Below are 7,410 nucleotides of genomic sequence, written 5' to 3'. Positions count from 1 at the left end.
TGTTTATAAACCCAGAGTGGTTGAGTTGAAGACATGCTCCGTTCCTGTGCAGCAATGTCTAATTGTGTTAATGATAAAACCCATTACGTGAGGAGAACTAGTATTGCCCTGTGGTTGTCCATGAAGAGAAGGTGTTTTCGCTTTATCATCAATTAACTTATTCCCTCCCCCTGCCCCAAGGTCCACTGTTTATTCATAAAACTGAAGATGCCGCAACCTTTGTGTGAAACAACTGACTTAGTCCACAGTCATGTACACAGTTCAACTTTGAATATAAATTAATACAGGGCCATTATGAACAAATGAAAGGTGTTATGCTATTTCATCATTCTGATTCATTGCATTTCTTAATTGTTAGAGTATTGCACCTCATGCTGTTTATAGGCCAATAAAAAACACAAAGGTGATAGTTCAGACTTTATGTGCAAAATGTAGGCCTACCCCTGTACACAGTAATAACTAATACAAGTATTAGGGTTATTACATGGGCCAAAGTATAGCAGTACAGACAGAGCAAAGAATCTTTGGTTGTGTCGATTCGTTTTCATGTGAATCATTGGCAAAATATAGTCTGCTACAAAAATCCATGCATCAATTTCAGTTTTAGCACTGTTAATTGCTGTTTCAAAATGATAAAGCGAGACCCTAACCCTAACCTACCAGCTCAAAACCTGGTCTCAGACCCTCATTCCGGGAACAACCCTCTATCAGGAGTTCATTATTATCTATGGGGTTAACACACAGGTAATGTGCAGTTTAATTGTTAAACTCAGATTATTCAAACCTTGGAAATCCACAAGACACAGGGTGGAGTAAGCATAGTTGTGTGTGTGCATAATGATATGTATGCTGTAACTGTACTGCTCTATTGAAATAACAACCGTATGCATAATCTATGAGTATGTCCGTCAGCCAGGTGTTAGAAGGGGAGGTTCCACTGTTGTAGAGAATAATTTTGTGTGATAGTGATAGCTATCTGTGCAAATCATATCTCTCTCTCTCCCTGTCCCTCTCTCTCGCTCTCTCTCTCTGTGCGTGTGCGCGCGCACGCGTGTGTGCGTGCGCGAGCGAGCGAATGTCATGATTCAATCTAGATTTTGTTAACAGTAATTTCACTACAGTTGAATAGACATCTTCTATCTGTAGTACTACTTTGCAAGTGACTGTGTGCCTCCCTTACCCTATTGGACTACTGTAAGAATCAAACAGAAGCATTGAATCAAGAGAAAAATCGCTACGTCATGGAAAGAATGACGTCAGGTTTGATTAGCCGCCGGGGAAGTCTTATTCCAGACTGTGGGTGGAGTTAGCAGTACATACAGAGCCATGATAATGCACTGACAAATAAACTGATAATTCAGTTCACATGTAATGCCGCCAATATCATTTGAAGATAACACTTATATATATTTTTTATAAAGCCTTTTATAAGGTAAGACAGGGCAAAGAGGGAGTGCGCGAGGATCTCCATCCGGGAGTGAAATTCATGACGTAACCGTTTCCACAGGCGACTGATATGTTGGTTTAGCCAATGGGGATCTACCTTGCAGTCCGTGCCCATCCTCCTGACGTGAATCACATGTCCCTTGCGATGTTGTGACAGTGTAGTGGGCGGGATTTTACCACAGCTCGAGAGAGAGGAGTCTGTGGTGAGACTGAGGGAGAGCGAAAGGCAGAAAGGGATCTGAGGTATTATTTGGAAAACGGAGTGAGTTAAGGTAATATGATATTTTATTTAACATTAAATGTGTACTTCGACAAGCAAGTACTGCAAAAGTTCGTTGTGCCCGGCCGGTTTTATTCCATCACATTTTTACCTCAGCGGTTAACGCTAGCTAGCTAGCCTCCGTTAATAATTGCGGTACCGCTGCTCGTGCATTGCTAGCAAGCCTCATCTTGTAGGAAGAGAGAACATCATTGGGGTTCTCGTTCTATACTGTAGCTAACGAGCCTCGGACGTAAACCGTTATTCGGTAGAATACATTGAGTGCTGCTAAGTTAATTGAATTGTCAACGGCTGGCCAACATTAGTGAACGAATTGTCAACGGCTAGCCAACATTAGTGAATAGAAGTTTGGTTTGGTGCTATAAAGTAAGTCAGTTGGCTTTGTTGGATTTGCAAATGTGTTCGACGGCACGCGCTGCAGTTTTGGTGGAGCTCGTGGACAGGATAGGAGGTTGACTACACCGAAGCCCTCCTGTACTACGAGACAACCTGACGCAGAGGTCGTGGATTTGGCTGTCTTGAAATAATCTAGTCTCTTTAATGTCCTGTCTAATTCTGTGTGAGTTTGTTAGCTAGCTAACTATTTCAGTTCAGATATAGCTGGTTACTGTTCGAGTGCTGGACTCCTAATTCATTCAGAAGAAGGCTGGTTTCTCTCTTGCTAGCTGGAACTAGAAATCCACTCAGCCTGACGTTTACTAGCAATAGCAAGCTGCTAGCTAGATCTCTGAGAGCAGCTATATTCTGTAACTTTAGCTAACGTCAGGTTATTGTATTCTTGCGACAACGATATTTGCGAGACGCCGACCAATTCAGTAAGCCTTGCTAAGGTGGTAGCTGGTCATCATACCCCGACGTTCAGGCAGTGGAATTGATAGGACTCCAATTTGCTCTCTCTAGCAGCTCGCTCTTTTACAAACTAGTCTAGTTCCACAGTGGTTGCCTTGTAATTTAGAAAGTCATGACTGCTAACATTGCAGAAATTAAGTTAACTAGCAAGCCATCTAGCGAACAATTAGCTATAACATTACATTGCAATTGGTACATAGCTATAACATCACATTGCAATTGGTACCTACAGTTATCGACCAATTGGCTAACGATAGTAACTTCAAAACGCAACATATGAGTTTCTAAGGGTGACGTTAGCCATAGTAGCCAGTTAGTTGATGTGCACAAGTTCGTCTCGTTCAGGAGTTGCAATATGTCTTCCAGTGTTCCTCTGCTCTGTCTGAACTTGTCGGAAGAACATGTCAGGCAGATAAACTTGCTGAAAAACGCCCTCTGAGATATCGCCACTCGACCAGTTATTAGCTAGCTCTTATACCGTTGCAGTGCTTCAAGGGTCATCTTATAGAGGCGTGATCAATTTGATCTAGCTTGCTAGCGGGTCCCTTATGCTGTTTCGTTCCATATTGCACTAACCGCTGTTCTGATAATTTGTTCAATGTGTGTCTAATAGGCAACACAACCATTGGGTTGACCTTGAGTATAGTCTAAAAGGCAGTTTTCTCAATTTGGTGTTCCCTAACTGCAGAGCTTCTGTGCTGGTTCGAGTGTGATAGTCGCCGATCACGTTTTGGTGTCTCGGAAAAGGGATCAGTCGTTATCCTATTAAATGAGACCCAGCTTGCTGCAGTTGCCAGTAATGTATCCCAGTCTCTGCATGCTGACTGCTGATCTTCGAATGAACGCTGTCACTAGACCATGTGTCTTACTTCTCGTTCTGTGTGTCAGCATCGTCAATTAGCAGACATTGGACATATTTGTCGTATCAGTCATTACCAATGTTTTACCACTGCAAACGGAATGCGAACATGGTGTTTGAATATGCTATTATCGTGCCAATTTGCAATGCTCAAATCTCCAAGTGAAGTATTATGATGTGTATACAATAATTAGGTTACCTTGTTTGGCCAAGATGTTCTCAGTTCTGAAATGTTGTGTGTGGGCAATGTAGAAATAGAATTTTCATGGTGATTAAAAAAAAAAAAGAAAAAAAAAAAGAAAATGCTCAGTTTGAATTTTTCAGACTCATGATTCTCTCTTTAACTGTAGATTTCTCAAAAAGAAAACATTCTGAAAACACTCATGACATTTAATAAGAGTGACATTTCATCTGGGATATCTAGACATTTACTCTTAGGAAATTCAGACTTTTTGTTTAATGATTCACCATACCCATCCAAATAAGTAGGCCTGACCTTTGGATGCATGTCTGAGGCTTTTGAACCCAAACTGTTGCTGTCACTCAGGAATGGACCAGGGATAGTTTAGACTTGAGTAACCACCTCACGTACATTAATGGTATTGCATATCTTTTGTCCATGTGACTTTATTGTTAAGTTTTCTATGTATCCTATTGCATATAATTTCCTTTTGATATCTGTGGTGATCAAATACTATCCAATAATGCTTACTGCCCTGGAAATGTAGTGATTGGCACTCGCATTCACTTGTGACTAGTAGAATGAATACATATTAGTCTGGTTTTTCTAATATTGTGTTGGTTTGGAAAGCATTTTTTAAAGAGAACAGTTGTGGTTCAGTCAAATAGGTTTGACCTAATTCAACTGTTGGAACAACAGCACCACAACATATGTCAACCCTCTTGTGTCACATTTCTTGGCAAATGAAACAGTATTTATTTACAAGGTGTCAAAGTATATCCTAACAAATGATTTGAGATTTTAATTTAAATAGATTAGATTAGATTCAACTTTGTCATTGCACAGAGTACAAGTATTGAGACAACGAAATGCAGTTTGGCATCGAACCAGATAGTGCAAAAAAGACGATATTGTATGATATTGTAGACAGTGCAAGGTATTACAGTGAGTATAAATAAATGAATATACATGAGATGAATATCAATATGATATGTACAGTTGAAGAAGGGCAATAGGTCTTGAGGTATGTTACATATATGTAAGATATTAGGCAATATGGAGTCACTTGCATGTGCAAGTAATTGACAGCATGCAACTCAATCTCTTCCAGGCAGTGATGGCCCCTCGATGCATTTACATTTATGGCATTTAGCAGACGCCTTTATCCAAAGCGACTTACAACAATACATTTGTTTAAGTAAGTGAATCATCTATCCAACAGTCATCATAAGACAACGTAACCAATGCTCACACCAGGGGCCATAGGCAGTTGTAATACCAGTAGGCTATTTTTTAAAATGTATTTTATTAGCAAGAGAGAACTTGTACAGGGGGGGTAGCGGGGGTGAAGAGGTCTCTAGGTTTGGGGTTGGGGTTAGGGTTAGTATAGGGGGGGTAGTGAGGGGGAAGCGGTCTTTAGGAGGGACTGTTAAGATGTAGCCTGAAGAGATGGGTAGATATCGGTGGATCCGGATCCCTAATGCAACCTTATGGATCCCGGCATCTGCTAAACCATATTTCTTAGGCTACATTCAACATTGTCTAACATAGCTTCGTCTCATAAGAAAACAATCAAATCCAAGAAATGACTTGTAATCCCTCTCAAAGCCCTAATATGGAAACTTAGTAACTGAGCCTTTTTACAGCACAAGCAGTATTGTTTATGTAAGAGGCAATGGAGCCTTTGTGTCACATTAATCTGAGGTGACATTCAACCCCAGGTAGGCTATCATGGAAAGCTACATGTAGTCTTCTGCTGTTCTATTAAGTACATTGTAATGATGTTGCTATTTACTCGCTATGTAGTGTTATGTATCATTCTCCTCCTTGGTTTGTAAGGACAAGGATATTCCACCCTAGGGTTTAAAGGGCAAGTGTTGTCTGACTCAGAACTGCCTAATTGGGCTTATTGCAGCCAAAGAGAGTAGAAAGCGCATATGCCCTTCAAGTCTAATCAAATTGTTGGGTATGGGCTAAAGGATAGTTTCTTAATGTTTAAACTAACCTCTTATACGGTTTACATTTTTGGTGTAGCCTACATTTTCTAGATGGCCTAAGTCTGTCATTGTCACAAGTAGTCCACCATGCCTGTTTCTGTACAGGCTGACCAGTGGGGAATTTCATGTGGCATACATTTAAGCTGTTTGGTCGTGGTTGAAATATCGGCCGACACAAATCATGATTTACAACCAGTGTATGTAGCTATGAAGTGTTGTACAAAACGGCTTCCCATTTGACATATGGCCTATAGAAACACCCCACGATGATGAGTCTAAAATAGTGGGGGCAGCAGGGTCATACTGTGGCAGCAAATGGCAGGGCAGCAGGACCTCAGGCCATATTCCCGTTCGGTGGAGAGTCACACATAACAAAGCATCCCAAAGGCTCTCATCTTCAAAGTCTGCCTCGATCAAAGATGGTCTATTCTTGAATATTTTCCACAGTATGAACAAGAAGGACATAAAAGTTAAATAGAACCTTCGCTTCCATAAATCTTACTCCTTCCCTTTTTCGAAACGGAAGAGGCCAAGGTTCTCTCATTTGCTGTACAAAAAGGAAAGTTGAAATGAAAATGGAAGATATCGATTTTTTTTTCCCCCCCAGAGACAATCGCTAGTCTCTCTGAAATTAGCTGAGGAGAACTGGAAAAGGGGATGTGTGATGATAGGCGACATCTCTGCGTGGTGTTGTGAATTGGCAGGCTTTGCTGTGTTTGAGAGTGAAGTAGTTGAAGAGCCCAGTGAGTCTCTGGTGTGAAGTAGCCCTCTGAGAGCTCGGAGCCATGCTGCATGAGTAAGGCTGGGTGCCTCTGCTTTGTACCCTTCACATTAACACGCCCTGACCCACTTCAGCAGTGGCCAGAGTTGGGGGATGGGGATGGGGATGGGGCAGTCTGGGGGACTCTAAAAATACCCCATCCATCGGCAGCTCCATTGCAGAGGGATCCCTGGAATTGCTGTCCTTGACTTGCATCGAGTTAGTTGGCACTTAGACAGGGTATGAACTGCCAACCATGACCAAGAGGGTTTCCTTAGATTGGGGCATTGCTAAGAAGTCCTCCACTGTTAGTTTTATGTTTTTTTGGAGGAGTTTTTTTTGGCCATAGTGCTGTTGCATTTTGTGCCTTTTGCTTGGGAAGAAGATGCTACTAAGCTTATAATTCCTGTTCTTGTGTGGTTGCAAAGTAGCCTAAGCCCTGCAGCGTTCTGAGGTTTTCTTATTGAGTAAGGGTATATTGCCGTTGGGGTGTGCAAGGGGTTAACCTAGCCCCTGTCGTTGTTCAACCATACCATGCCAGCTGTTAGCTTGGAGATCCAATCACAATGATTTTCCACTGTTGTGACATGTGACCTGTTCCGCAACCCGAAACTGTCACCGCGTAGCAAATGTTGGCACTTCCTTCATCTTGGCGTCGCTGCCGCTTGCTGGGGGGAGAGCTCCGAGCGCAAGACGTGAGGACAGGGAAATGGAGCCGGGCGGCCTCCATTACTTTGAGGTTGAACATGTGTGTTAGCTGTGTGCTGAGGGCAACTCAAATATGCCAACCATTTTTAGAGGGCCATTTAGGAAAAAACCTATTGAGTTAGTGAGTCACACCACAAAGTGCAACATATCATCTGGGTGCAAATGGTTATTCACTTGTCTGAATTTTGTTGTTATGGAAAGATTCAGTTATTGCTAGGCACAGGAGAGTCAGAGGGTTTCAACATGGAACCACTGCAGCCCCTCCTGTCTTATGGGCAAATCTAAAAGTAGAGTACTAGTTCCACTCAGGCAACAGTAAAAGTTTCACTT

General features: G+C 41.9%; 1 protein-coding gene across 2 annotated transcripts in view; it reads left to right on the top strand.

Annotated features, from left to right (window-relative positions):
- Positions 1-1,630: 1,630 nt before the first annotated feature.
- The window catches only part of atp2b1a (ATPase plasma membrane Ca2+ transporting 1a), a 33,596-nt gene continuing 27,816 nt past the window's right edge, over positions 1,631-7,410 (top strand). For both annotated transcript variants that reach the window (XM_083692335.1, XM_083692336.1), the window contains exon 1: positions 1,631-1,718. The gene's annotated coding sequence lies outside the window, so the exon portion shown is untranslated. The remainder of the gene's footprint in view (positions 1,719-7,410) is intronic.

This window comes from Argentina silus (assembly GCF_951799395.1).
Source record: "Argentina silus genome assembly, chromosome: 20".
Lineage (NCBI taxonomy): Eukaryota > Metazoa > Chordata > Actinopteri > Argentiniformes > Argentinidae > Argentina > Argentina silus.
The sequence above is the reverse complement of the archived record's forward strand: the minus strand, read 5'-3'. Positions and strand labels throughout refer to the sequence as shown.